We start from the raw sequence: 15,373 nt of genomic DNA, 5'->3' as shown, positions 1-15,373 counted from the left end.
GGTGAAGGTTTGACCCTGAAATAGATCATGGAAACAACTGCAACACAGGCAGTTCTGAGAGTCTGTTACATGTTTTGAGTTTCCCAAAGAATTCCCCCTTTCCCTGGTGTCCACATTCAGGTGAAACTGGACAGGCACATGCAGAGAGGCCTGCAGGGTGGAGGGTGGGGGGTCACTACAAATTCATCTACATGCAATGGGAGATTCACCATTAACTCATGTGGACACTGGATAAAAGCAACGAAGGCATATGCAAACCAGCAGCATCGTTTGTGGAAGGGGGCAGGTAAAATACTGAGTGACTCCTTAGAAATTATCCTGGGTTTTAAAAGGGTCTTAAAAATAAATAAGGTTATCTAGTCACTACATCTTATTATTTTTTAGCCATTTCAAGATTTTAATGGCAGATCTGTAAGTGCTAGGAAATTCTATGTGATGTTTGAGTGAGAACAAAGTCTCCTTCAATGTAAAAATGAGGACCAAAGTAGTATTCTGTTTTAGGGGCCAATTCCAATATATTCACTCCAAATGTCAGTTTTAACAGAGTGCTATGATACTCAAAACAAGATACAATTTGCATGTATAGTAGCCTTAGAGATATTGCTTCCAATGGATTTCTATCAATTGGAAAGATCAGGTTTGGTTTCAGCCTGAAACATCCAATTCATCTACATGAATAGTAGGATTTAGGCTTGAGGGAAAAGTTGAGAATTTAGCAGACTGCCTCTTTGGACTGTTATGCTGTAGATAGTTTGGAAACAATTACTTGATTTTTTTTCTAGCTGCAGAATACTGTAAACAATGGGTTTTATGTAATGTAAATAATCAGTTTATACTCTCCTCTTAATTGCTCTTTAAATGTAATTGAAGACTACAGTTCTATCCCTTAAATCAGACCAGAACTGAGCTGGATTCCGAGTGTTTTTAGCACTGAGGTAGAAGTAGTAATATTTTCTAAGACTTTGAAAAAGATATAGCAAGTTTCATATTTCACTAGTTTGTACACAGCAAGATGAATCATGCATCAGTACTAGGAAAATTGTTAACACGCAGTGTGTTACTCCTTGTTTATCCAAATAAAATGACTTGAAATCAGATAAACAAATTTCTTTTAATTTTTTTTTCAGAACTAATAACATATCATTCTTGTTGCAAACCATTGCAAAAACTTGAAAAACATGTTTAGTGAAAATTTGACCATTTAAGAACATCCAGAAGTACAAATAGATATGGTTGATACAGCATCTGTTTTAACTAAGCTACTTCAATTATTTTAAAGTTCTAAACTGTATAAAGTTCTGTTTAAGGCAGAGCAACTGTTGGAATAAATACATTTATTTTAAATAGGAGATCATTAAATGAAAACAGTGAAACTTGAAATGAGGCTGGCACAAGCAAGAGTTAATGCACAGAACTGTATTTGTGGATAAATTTTGTTTAAAGAATGCATAGTTTGATTCCTTTCTATTTATTCTAACATTCAAACCAAGTAAAACTCCAGAGAATTATTAGAGAGACAAATTAAAACAACAGATGGACTTGCAGTTACATGCATAAGGACAACTTCTCAAAAAGCCTCCTGACAATTTCAGATATTCCAAGTTATTCTATTTAATTTCAAATGAAGAATTTTTCTTTTTCTGCAGAGCTGTCAATCTCAGCAAGCCCATAAGAAGATGATTTAAAAACATCATGAAATATATTTTTCCACTTGTCTTTTTTGAAGTACATTGACAATCAGCTTATAAAGTAGGTAGAAAAATTCATTCCATTTTTTAACGGATGCAAAACATGAGCATTCAGGTCTTTCAAACCTAGCAGACTGCAGTGCTTATACAGAAATTATTTCTTTGCAGTCAAGTACTTTGACATGGTCTTTGAAGACAAAATATCAAATTTTCCAGTGGTCTGTCTACTCTTAGAACTAGAAAAAGTTTTTTGGAGAGTGAGTGTTACTCAATCAGATCAAACCTACCTGAATGTCTGCAACCCAAGCAGCTGGTATAGTATTGGATTTGCACCCTGACTGCAATGTCGAAAGGTAATGAAATAATTTGTGAATTTCAGGGAAACAGAACTGCTATTACTATGCTTTTTGATTGTTTGGCCTTCTGCCACTTGTTTTCAGCTGTCACTATTCATCATGAGAGAAGAACAGAAAGGGAAGCAATATCTTTACCAGCTCCTCCTCAGTAACATGACTTAAAGACATGTACATGCAAGTTTTGAAGCTTTGAGACAGAACTGTTCAAATACCACTCAACTTGTACAAAATAGATGAATTAGAACCTCAAGTATCACAGAATAGCTGTCTGTAGCAGGGGAATATATTTGGCCACCTCTGTGATGGACATGGTACAAGGATTTAGACAAATAGATATGCAGTACTAACAAATCCGTGAAACTGGCAAAGGGCATGTCAAAGCAAGCACAGAGCTCCCATGTGAATCAGTGGGATGGAAGCTAGTCAGTGTCTGTAAAATATATCGCTGCAAGAGTCATTGTCCATGATTAAATGTCTCTCTTTGCTAACCAGGCTGTGTGACAGCTGGACCGAAGCTGTCTTGCATTGCACTGTCATGGACCATGAAGCAGTGTTTTCAGATTTGTCTGGGTGTCTTTTTGCACCTCTGCCCACAAGTAACTACTAGCACTACACACTGAGGATTTCCTTAATTAGCCCTTTAAAGAGGGTTGGGCTTCACACAAAATATGCCCATTTCTTCAGGTAGGTCTCAAATTCACATATGGATAAATATACATATGCTGACCTTTATGCTCATGAGTAAATCCAGCAAATTTAACAGGCTGGCTTTCCTGGTTTTTAGCAAAATTCTGGGATGGAAGGTCACAACTTTGTAATTGGGATTACGACAGTGGGATTTCATGTCAGTTGGGTCTCTCTGAGTATAAATGAGTTCCCCTCCTTTGAGACTACCCAGAACCACACTGAGAAGCTGGTTCTGGATCATTAAGAAATACTGCTGCTTCACTAAGAGGTTTCCATGAAGGCAACAGGTCTCGGGGCTGCAGAATCACTGTGGGCATGGGAATGGGGGAAGGAAACAATTTTATTTTCATGTTTTATTTCATCTTATTTTGCAGTAATGCCTTCTGTTCAAATGTGAAGTATGAGTTTGAAAAAGGTTTTTTATTAATCAAAATTGTCTTATTAAAACTTACTTGAGTCTAAGTTTGCTTTTTAAGTATCCCATCTAAAGTGCTACATTTGGTAATGAAATCATATCTGTTTCCAAGTTTGACTGCTTTGTTTTTCAAAACAAATAACTTTTTGAGAAGCACAATGAAAAATTGAATAAACCAAAATGCAAATAAAGTGTGAACAAAACCATAGTTTACTGTTAATAGATGCTCCCTCAGTTCATGTTTTAAATGTTTTCTCAAGAGGTATTAATACTCTGTAACAAAAAAATGCCAAAGTACTTTAAGAATTAAATCTTAAATGAGGCTTCAAAAATTACATGGCATATGCAAAAGTTGGACCCCTTTACAACAACACTTAATATTTATAGTTCCTTTTAATCTAATGGGTTAGAGCTGTTTTATTTTTATTGTAGATTTTCACACCCTGGTGGTAGTGTAGCTAATTGAGCTTGCAGAGCTAATGCATTGACCCATTCACAAAATGCTTTTCTGAGATTCACAGCCATCACAATGCTGCAAAAATCTGCTGATTTACTTAACAAATTTATAGCACAAAAAAAAATGTGAAATGGTTCAATAGGTGCCTATCATTGCTATCTTTATTTATTCCTTCTCAACACTGAAGTAAAGTAACTGATGAATGTACATCTGCCCAGTTGACTTTTACCATATGAGCTTAGGAAACCTTATTCTTCAAGTGATACTGTTTTATTCCACTTTCAATCATAATAAGCATATAAAACATTTTGAGTCTTCTCTTCTTCAATTCCAATGAACTGAGCGAAATCAGCCTCTTAAATTTCAATACTGCATAATGAAATTAATTTTTAACACTTCGGTTATAGTTGTATAATCTTATGTCATTTTTCCCCTAGGCTGATGCCAATATCAATATCAGTTTTGTTTGAATTATGATTATATTGATAAAGGGAGATTTTGTCCTTGTTAAGTCTCATTTAGATTTTATGTCTTTATGACTATGACATTAGGTTATTCTTCCATCATTTCATGAAGTTTGTCCTAAGTTAAGACCAAAGCCTGTAATGAATTCACATCAATTGTATGGTCTTCACAGACTTCAGTAGGTGTTTGCATGGATCCTTTGTATCAGTATGTTTTCAGAATTAGTCTTTGAATTAAATCTGTTTTGAAGTTGATTGCATGCCCATCCCAGCAATGCCAAAAAAACCCAAAGCTTGTTCTCTCATTATAGCTTCTGAAAGTTTTACTATTAATGGAATCATGATCTGATGCCTTGAATATGAAGAAATTTTTGCATGCTTTCAATAAAAGAGCTGTACTCTTTGTACATTTTGGGTCAGGCAGAGAGCCTTTTAAGATACTTTTTTAAAGTGTGCCAAATAGCACAAATAGCAGATATTTCTTGTCCAGCCTCTCCTGTTTGAGAGAACATCTTGAGCTTTGTGTTGCAGAGCAATTTTGTGTTTTACTGAATTAAACTCTTCTTGAGAAATGATTGATCATCTCCAGTTCCAGGTCTCCTCTAACACAAATAACTGATCAGATCTGCAGGTCAGGGAATGAGAGTCCTATTCCAATGTTTTACCGAAATAATAGGTAAGTTAGCAGGATGGACTGTATAAAGATAGCTAGCAAAATTAGTAAAGCTGGAAACCAGATTGTGTTTCAGGATGAATTCACACGGAGGACTCTGCTTGGGAATGAGGAATTCTGAGACTTCCTTCTCAAGGATGGAACACTGTAAATACTGATTGCGAAGGCCTTCTGGAAACCCTTTCTTTTTCTTTGTGCTGGAGACACCAAGGAGAGGGATGGAAGTCTAGGACTCTTTGATCACAGAAGTTGGAAAGCTGCCTGTAAACTTTATTCTAGTGGTTGGGTAGAACTACCTCAAAAATAGCATTTGAATGGAAACTCATAAGCGTATCATTACTAGTAAGGAAGGTATTGGACTGTACCAACATAGGAGGAATTTCTTGAAGGAACAGAAGCAATCAGGGCTCATGCCCATTCATCAGCCAGAGTCTGAGACCAGAGTCTTGAAATTAGAGAACTTCAACTGTGAAGCACCATCAAGAAACACTGGTGACAGCATGGAAGCTGGATCTTATTTTGGACTTTGCCTTGGGAGGACTGTAAAGTTCACTGGTTTTAGTAACAGAGTGTAACGTACCACCGGCGAAGAAAAGAAGAGACAAAGTGTCCAGAGGTCTGAGCAAGGTTTTGCTTTGCAGTGTTGCACCATGATAGGCAGCACCATGCCAAGCTCAAAGTTTAGTTTTGTGTAAAACAAGGATGATGCATAGCATTCCCATTGAAGTCAGTGATCACGCAGTACATATATCACAGTACACGTCCTCCAATTCTGTGTCCTCATTATAGCATTTCAACTATTTTCTAAGGTGTAAAGATGTAAGAATGAATTGCTGATTTATTTTTAAGGCCCTAAAGCAGTGTCAACAAAGTACAAAAATCACTAGATCCAAGCACACACACTGATAGCTTAAAAAGATTGGTTTTGTAGTCCACATAGAATGCTGCTTGTAAAAAGGATGTGAGGAAAATATTTCTAAATAGGTTGAGAATGTTTGGGCTCAGTAGATATTTATTTCTGTGAAAAATAAAAGTCTGTCAACAAATGCACAGCAACAGAATAGTCTGTATACTTTCTTTTTTTAAAACGATCTTTTGTGTATAATTTCTCTTGTAAAATATGATGGGTCTTTCTCTGTAGAATGATGGTGCCATCTAGATAATAGCTAGAGGTCTTTCCTCCTTTTTCTCTCTGCAGGTTCCAAACCACTCTAGAGTCTTACATATCAAGACAGTATCATCTTTGTGGGGCATGAGCATGAACTGACTAAGTCTCATTATTTTGCCAAGATATACACAATACTGCTGAAAAGTATATAATAATTTTAGGAAACCATTACCAAGAAGTTTATGGTAGTCATAGACTCAGACGTTTCTAGGTCAGTGTAAGATTTCTGCTGTCAAGAGTTCCCAAGCCTCTAGATGATGCTGTAAAGAAAGATTCACTCACTATACTTGAACACAGAGTGAGAAAGTGAGAGTACTTTAGCCTATTTCTTTGCTAGCTTGGTTCCTTATCTATTTTCTGAAAGCTGCTGGAAAGCAACAGAGATTTAGCTGCCAGGTCTAAACTGCAGGGGTGGAATTGGCAGTAGTAAAAGCAAAAAGATTCAGCAAATAAAAGATAATATAGATCGTCTCCTGTTGTGCCTGTTTTCAAATTACTGTGTTTAAATGAACTTCTTGTTCTGCAAGCTGTCTTTAGTCTCTCGCTTGCTGGCCTCCAATGACCTTTCTCTGATTTTCTTTCCCTTTACAGTCTCATGTCATTGCAAACTTTTATCTGCCTTTCTGGTACTTTAAATATAGACAAATTCAGTGCATACTTTTAATCCTATGGGAAGTCTGATCTCAATTTCTAGCTGTTTAGGCAATGAAATACAGTGTAAACTAATGTCTTGTGTAATAGATGACTATATGAATTTTGTCTGTGAATATAAATATTTGTACACTAAAATTCTCACTCTGCCTCTACTTCCTCTGCCTGTGTAATTATTAGTGGCAATAAAAATCCAGATCACCTGTGTTAGAGGATGGGACCAATGTTAAGATTACGTCCCTCATCTTCTTCAGGACTTGTTTAAGGACTGTGAAAAACTCCTAGTCAGATTAAATGGGAAGAATGTGAATAATTTTATTTTTCTTTTTTTTTTTTTGTACAAAAACTTGTCCTAACGCAAACATAGCTCAGCTAAATTTTGGTGGGTTCCTTGAGATATTTATCTTGGACCTCTTTATTGACAGACATTATTAAAAAGAAAAAAAAAAATCCAATAGTAATGTGTGGTTGAAGAAAAGTTCTGTGAAATTTTGATTTTCTTTCTATTGTTTGGGGGCTTTTTTGCATTCATGATTTTCAGTATAGCCTCTGAAGCTTTTTCTGTGGAAGCTATGAAGATTTGGCAGAGATGTATGTTTGAGACTCATGTTCATCTTAAACTTCCTGGGCTAAAATATTGGGTGAGGAAGAGAGAGCTATTGTTTGTGATCTCACCATGTCATTTCCCTGCTGAAACAGCTTCACTGTTCAGAGTAGCATTGCCCAGAAGAAAGTAAGCTGTATCCAAGGTTCTTGGCTGCTTATTCTTCAGTGACCAGGGAATGCACAGTGGAGCAGGAGCATTGTTTCAGAAGAGGAAGCTGTACTAACAAGTCAGAAGAGAAGGCTACAATTGAACCATGGTGATCTTGAAACTCTACTATATTGCCTACAGGTAACACCAACAGAAGGACGGCAGCATGAGGGCTGTAGTCCTGAGGAATGGTAGGTAGCAGTGATGGTGTGAGCCTGGTGAGCTAAATTATCCCAGGCTGATTGTACCTTTGACTTGTGGGTTTAAATGGAGGTTAGAAGTCTAGAGCAAGTAATTATTGAAAAGTTGCTTCATGTAAAGCAAAGGACCAAGGGTCAAAAGCCTTATACATCAACTTCTTTGTTACCATGTCATCAGTGAGGATTGTTAGAGGGTCCCTAGAGTTAAAGTCCCTTCAATTGAGCCTAGAGTTCTAAAGTTGTAGTGGTACCTAAGGAACTCATAATGTTTAATGTAATTAAACTCATAATGCTACCAGACTTATGACATCCATAAACCCAGAGAGTACCTTGCCTGAGATACTTTAACACCTACAGCAAAATAACAAACTGAATTTGGATTTCCCAAGTCTGTTGTCTCTACACAAATCAGTATTTACTTTGTTTTCCACTTCTGGTTAAACTGCTTGTGCCAGGAATTTGAACTGCACCACTTGATGTGTGTGTAGTAATGAGTTCAAAGTCAAGTCTCAACACAGGTGCTTGGAATATAAATTGTACAACTTCTGCTTTTTCACTAGAGTGAGATGGATCTAATTAAACTGCCCTGTTCATCTGACTATGAACAACTATGAGAACTACATCTTGTGAAGCAACTTGAGGGCCATGGGTGAAAAGCACATTTTTAATGTTAAATGCATTTTTTTTTATTAGAAATGTACACTTCTACTAGCAGAGAACTTTTGCAAAGTTGAAAAAAAAAAAAAAGTAAAGCTAAGTATGAAAGCCTAGGGATGTGTTCCTTCTCATTTTTAATACAAGTAGCCTTGTATGTTTGAGTAGTTTTGAAACCTACTTTGGTTTTTCATCTTTATTTTTAACGATGTTCTTTCCTTCAGGAACATGTATATATTATTCCTTTCACCTCCTCTTTCTTAGTGCTAGTGCATCTCACAATGATTTTCATTTGTTTCTTTTCCCATCCCAATGCGAAGTGTACAGGGAGGTGAAGAGAAATGCGCTTCTTATGAACTGATAGTTATATAAAACCACTCTTAAAAACTAGAAGCAATGCAAATCATGTAGTGTCCCAGGAAAGAACTATAAAGGAAGGAATCTCAGTCCTTCGAGTCCATTATTACTTGTCTGTGGCATTACTGTTGTTCAGAAGACAGAAAGGAAAAGCATAAAATGTAGAAATTGTATGGGCAGTAGTATTCAGGCGAGCTTAATGCTAAGACTTTGTTTCCTTGTGATACTTAAGTTCCCCATCAGCTATTTATTTTGTTTGTGCTCATTTTTTTTCATTCTCTCATCTACTTGTGGAATTCTCTTAAGTAATAACTACTGCAAGTCCTTCAACTCCTTAGTTCTTTCTAAATATCTCCTGTCAGTAAAGAGAGTGGCTGGTGCTAATCTGGGACAGGTACTAAGTTCATCAGGTGGCCATCAAAGAAACTTTTCCTACATGTAAAGGTGTTTTCCAGTGAGAAATGCTGCTGATCAGATTTTCAGAGATGTTGCCTCCTGTTGGAGTCAAGAGCTTCTGAAAGCTCCTATAAGCAATCAACTATTTGTAGTTCCTCTCCTCTGAAAGACCTCTGTGGCTACAAGTACCCCAAGAAAGAACAAACAGTATGGCAGAGTGACACAGAAGTAGCCTACCTAGTCTTTATTTGTTATGATAAAGCTGAAACTATTTTATAAGTCTCATTAAGGGTTCATAGTAATTATTTCATGTGGACATATTGTATTTAGGGACTTGTGAAAAGTACTGTTTCAAAGAGCCAGATACCTAGGGAGAAAATGCATATGGTTCAACATAGCCAAGCAACTCAGAACTCATTTTGTTTTACACTGACCTTGGAATTTATTTAAGAAGAAAACAGTTTCTGCCCAACCTAAGGGGACGCTGACTTCAAAGACAAAATTTCATCCCCAGCCATTAATGGCTGCTGATTTTCATCTACCCTCTGTGGATGAAAATTCAGTGTTTTCTGTATGGTAGTGAGTTCATTTACAAGTAACTGATTTCCCTCCCTGCTCCTGCCCCACCATGTTTGTTCTCCCCAGTGGTGGGATAAGCATGTTGCAGGGCAGGTTTTGTCAGGGCACTGTATTCTGTGCAGTTTGTGTCTTTGTTAAGGAAATCTCTGCTCACCAAAGGTACCCTGACTCTTTGTCTCTTGAGTCGTGTGTGTTCTGTTTTATCCAGATATATACAGCATCCTGGATGTAACTTGAATTCTTCAAACTGCTCAGCTGGTGCAGCTAAAAAACCATGAAAGTATACAACAGTATTTGTAACAGTTTTGAGTTAAGTAAGAAAACTCTGGAAAGTTTTCTATATTTATGTCTCTTTGAAATGTTTCTTTGTTAATTTATGCCACCCACTGGATAGCTTGGCTCTCTGCTATCTTTTCTGTTGCCCCACACAACTATGTTTGTAAGACTGAATGGTGGAACCTAACAATTTAATGTTTTCAAGTGTTCAAACTTCTCTCAGAGAAATTATATATATTTGGGCTATTTTTCTGTGCTTTTCCACATGCACAGCATAGAAGTGTTGCTAGAGGGTGAGGTTTTCCATATTTCATAATGTAATTCTGTATTTCTTGGCCATTTTTAAAGTTTATTAAAAGGAGCAATGCTGTGTGGACCTGACACTATACATGTGCCTATGAGTGGCTCTGACAAGAGACAGTGTAGTAGAGATACTAGGGCTCACATCAATAAGATTAACAGGCTGTAATTATTCCTTTGCCTGTCCTCAACACAACCACTGATGAGACACCCTCTGGGCTCAGTCCTGACAGCTGCCAAGCAACCTGGCTCTGGTCCACCAAAACACTTAAGCACGTACTTATCTTGAAACAGTTATATTGAACTATGTCTTCAAAGAAAGAGTGTGCATATTTAAGAGCTTTGTTGATTCAGCACCTAAAGAATTCAGCATCTTTCAAGAGGAAGCCCTCTGTGCCCCTATTTCATCTTCTGTCCTTTGTCCTGTCCTCTTAGAGCGCAAGTGCTTGAGGCAGCAATCATTTCTCATCCTCTCTGAGTGTGTGTATACCATTTAGTGTTTGGGGATTTTTATCTGAACTGAAGCCTTTAATTGTCTTCAATAGTTGTGACTACAGTTCTGTAAGGAGAAAAGAGAGGGACTCTGTGTTTCTTCTTTTTAATAATGCTCATTATTATTCTTGTCTCTTTCTCTTGCTTTCCTTTACTCTTGTTAAGCATTCCATTTTTGCCAGGCTTTCATATTTTAGGCTACAACTCAGAAATTCCAATTTGATATGTTACTATACTTTTTTTTTTTTTAAACTCTCTTTCAGTAAGGAAATGTTGCCAAGTGGAAAGAAAGACATTTTCCCCAAGTCAATGAACTTGACTACTAGGAATGTGAGTAACAACGAAGTTGGGAAAGCAAGTATAAATGGACCACCTTATGCCGAGCAAGGTAAGAATTTGATCAGTGTCTCTGTGCTCTACAATGTGATAAAATAGCAAGTGGAGAGGGATTTGAGATAAAATTTCTGAGCCAGACAATTCCAAAATCTGACAGAATTTTAATTTGGACTGAAGCTCATCACCTCAAATAATGGTGCCATAATTCTGGGCTGCTATTGGTTAGCAGTGTTCTCAGCACATTATATGTATGTAATGAAGTAAAAAGGTGAAAATGTGAACAAATACAGATGTAACAGCATTAAATCAGCAGGCTGTATTACAGAAAGCATTTGAATATAAAAGATTTTTTTTAAATGCAATTCAGAATTATTTAGTTTCAAGGTCCTTGTGATGTCTGACAAAAGAGATATCTTTCAGATGCACAGTCAGAGAAGCAAAGATAGAGGCAACACATGATTGCTTCACAGCTTCCAAGACGTCCAAGAAAGTTAGAGGCTTGCAGAGTTCCCAGAAGTTTTGGGAGGTGCTTGTCAGCCTCTTAAGTATTTTCAAACTTCATCTTTGGTAGTATGTTTATGGCTGTCATTGATCAAGGAAGGCGGCACAGACCCTTCTCTTGAAATTACTGTCCATCATATCTTTTCCTTCTGTGAGTTCCTGATGAATCTAGTACAGTTTAAAAGCAAGATATACTTTTATGAGTATATCAGCCTTGAAAATCATATGGTGTTTCAGGTCCTGCTAACCTTTAGACATTGTTTTGCAAGAGTTCCTCATGTTGGATTTTCCCTACAGTTAATAATTTGAAAGTGAATGGGGGAAACTGTCTAGTGTATTCAGAATAAAGGAGATACTTGTTTTCTCTTCAAGTCCTTGAAATAACTTGGTATTTTTATTCTACAATACAGTATTTTACTTGCATCCAATTCTCCCTTCACTGCCTTCTATGTCACTGTTTAAATTTATAATGTGAGATATACCTTGACCTTTTTCTACATTTTTGTAATATCTGCTCTTCTTTGAGGCACACATTCTGTATTCTGGGCCCTTTGCACATTCTTTTTTCCATCTCATTTGTCCTTCTAATACTCTATTTTCCTCCCAGTTTTCCTAAGGCAACCTGCAAACCTCGGGATGCTAAAATGTTAGCTGAGGTTGGTAACAAGCAATGAAATCAAAGTTATGCAAACTGAGTTTTATGTCGGGTTTGTTTTTATTGTTCAATCACTTGATTGAGATTTTTGGCCTTTCTTCTCATCACTTCAATTCTTACTTTCCTGTAGAGACAATAGCTCCTTGGACAGGGTTTGCCTGTGATCACAGAATGTACCTGTGTAACCTTGAGTATAAGGGGGTGAGACTACAACTGTTCATTTGGTTTCTAACAATCCCATAATCTCATTTTACCTTTGTGTACTCATCCTTGTTCTCATTCCAAGCTCCAGAGACCATCCATGTCTTCCTGACATTTGGCCTCCTTCTCACATCTTAACAATGCTTCTTGTACTTTCTTTTCTTTCAACATGAATCCTCCTCCCTCCCCTCACCTCCATCACCTTCAGAAGAACCCTTCAGTGTTTGTATTGATTATAGCCCCACTGAGTTTGCATAAGACAGTGATTATCTAGCCAATGTTCAACAGTTCTGTTAGTCTGAATTATCTCTTTTTTCCTTATCAGTCATATATAAATAGTTATTCTTTGGAGAAATTTAAGAAGCAAACATATATCTTTCATTTTTTTTAAGGACACTTAGTTATTTTAGATGTTATTGTAAAATGAGGAGCTAAAACTCACGTCCTCTTCCCAGAAGTAGTCACTGATTGTCCTACTTGTCATTCCTTTTCTACACTTTTTGCTCCATCTGTGTAAAGCAGATCAGTCTGTCTCCGTGATGGCAGTAGTTTATTTCCTGTGCGCACACCAGCTCTTTACAGACACATTTACAATGCATTTACCACAATTCATTACAGCTACTTGCTTAAGGCAAGAAAAATCAAAACAGTCTGCAGGCAGAAACAAATCTCAGAGGCTAGTGATCACCCAGAGAACCTGTTGTGGAAAAGGAATGTCCCTTGCCACTAAGCTAGAGGTATGTGTTGTGTCCAGAACTGAAAATGTAATTGGGATGGTTGTAATAGTCATACTGAGTAATAATATGTTCATTTTGGTATGCAGTTTATCCTCTGCTATAAATGAGCATCTTTTTTTATGAAAGCGTTAGCTAGGACAGGTGAGCGTCTTTCACTCTTAAAGGCCATTAGATGTGAAACATTAAAAGGTGGCTGTGCTGTCTCTATAGTAAAGCACAATGGGATAATGAGGCTAGCTCACGATGAATAAAACCTTGTTCTCCACTATATTAAAATGAATCATTTTATATGTGATAAATGTATCAAATACCCACACAGAGCTTGATGGATAATTGGCAAATCATGTCACCATTCAAGAGAAGGTCATCTCTTAAACTCTTGTGTCTCAGCTATTTTAACTCCAGCTCTGCTGTCATTTAAATACTTTGATATTCTTAGTGTTGGCAGCTGAATTTGTCTTGTTTAATAAGTCTTTCCCCTTACAGTGCATCAGTGAGATGCAATCCCATATGTGACTTCTCATACAGTGACTTCTTCATGATGTTTGTTTGAAGAAAAGCGAGACTGTAGCAAGCATAATGCTTCTTTTGTTTGGAACAGCTGTATCAGCTCAGCATTAAAAATGTTTGGAGAATTTTGGGGTTTGTTTTTTATTTAAAATGACTGTAGTAATTATGCAAGTCTGTGATGAATCATCATGTCTTCTCTTTTGTCTTTAGCACTAAATTCCCCTTGATTATTTATCTCATATAAAAATAGATGTGGACAAAGATTTCTCTCATATTAATTGGAACAATTGCTATAAGCCTTTATGGCCATTGGGGACTAACTTCCCAGATATTAGAGAACAAATAGTCTAGCATCTAGATATGTAAATGCCAGGATTTTTATTTTAAAAAAATCAAAACTGAGGACAATGTTAGAGGAACTAGTATTAGAAAATTTCCAGGTGACTGAGAGCAATTGCAAGCATTCTACAGCACAATAATTAAAAACGGGTCTGTAACTAACAGGGGAAAAGGCGTTTTGTTAGTTTAGATGTGTTTTCTTTAAAATGAAAGAAATAGAATACACAGTTGTAGCCTTGATTCTGGAGGAGGTTTTAAATTTAGCTTTTGACCTTTTGATTTAAAAATAAAAGTATCTGAAACTTTCCTCCTAAGCCAGGAGGTAAGACTGGGTGCACAGAAATGTGAACTACCACATATAGTTTGGAAGGGATCCTCCCTTGGCACAATCCCCCCATGTTTTCAGGTTGGAAGACCAGGCGTCTGATCGCTGAAAGAAAGTTATATAGAAAATTAGTTTTCCAATATTTGGGGTTTTAATTAACTAATCAGTTTAGGAATGGTATCATTAGAAACGTAGAATAACAAAAGAAGTATCTATACTTTGGAAAGTAGTTCCCCCTTTCCCCACCTGGTACATTTCTCCAGCTTCAGTAGGCTTTATAACACACTTTGATGGACTGCTTAGCTGAACAGTGAAGTAACTGGAAAATGAAACAAAAAGTCACAAAGTTTTAGCCAAAGCTAAAGGGTTATTTTTTGTTGATGACTGAATGATAGACACTTCTGTGCAGAACATTCCTTTCAATACTAAGTTTGGTATCTAGTGTGTGCTTGTTTAAAGCCAAAAGTAAATTTAAATGAGGGCAAGAACAGGATGGAAGGTAAAGGAATAAAGACCCATAACATGTCACACATTTCTGCAGACATACATTTAAGCACTACATTCAACAAGAGAGTGTTGGATGCAAAATATGTAGGTAGAGTGTCACAATTATTTCAATCATAAATGCATGGTTTATGTTATTCCCTCTTATCTAAAATCTCAGATTTTGCAAACTGAAAATTTCCATCGCTTTCAATTGCATGTTTTTTCTCCTTCTCTGCCCAGAGATGTTTGCCTTATTCTTTAGTTTGAATTAAAAAAATATAGATGTTTCTGAATAAAAGTAGAAAACTATACATTTTTTTTTTTAAATACTGCCTTTTCTGTTGAAAAATTCTATTGCTGGAATTAAAAGTAAGACTTGTTCCAGAGAAAAATTATTTTCATTTATTAGAGTTTTGAAGTCTTGAGAGTGTACAGCAGACTGTTTGCCCAGCATTGGTGAAGGCCCAGTTGTCTACACTGTAAAATATCTTTAGTTCCCCTGAAGAGAGTAACCTTTAATGTACACTTTGAGAAAAACAACCATGTTTATGTATGTAATTACACACTCCCTGTGTAATGTAAGAGGGTGAGAAAATCAAATTAAGTCAAACTTTGTTATGTCTTTGTGAACAGTGCTAACTTTAGACTGGTGGCTTCTTAAGACAAGGAATTGTTCCCAAACAGGACCATGAAAAGCTATTCAAGATCATAGAATC

General features: G+C 36.6%; 1 protein-coding gene across 1 annotated transcript in view; it reads left to right on the top strand.

The window, feature by feature from the left end:
- Positions 1-15,373, top strand: part of CDH20 (cadherin 20) — a 294,400-nt gene that overhangs the window by 21,650 nt on the left and 257,377 nt on the right. The window contains exon 2 of the mRNA XM_074873764.1: positions 10,831-10,955. The gene's annotated coding sequence lies outside the window, so the exon portion shown is untranslated. The remainder of the gene's footprint in view (positions 1-10,830; positions 10,956-15,373) is intronic.

Source organism: Strix uralensis, chromosome 1, assembly GCF_047716275.1.
Source record: "Strix uralensis isolate ZFMK-TIS-50842 chromosome 1, bStrUra1, whole genome shotgun sequence".
Taxonomy (NCBI): Eukaryota; Metazoa; Chordata; class Aves; order Strigiformes; family Strigidae; genus Strix; species Strix uralensis.
This window is presented reverse-complemented; position numbering and strand designations above follow the sequence as displayed.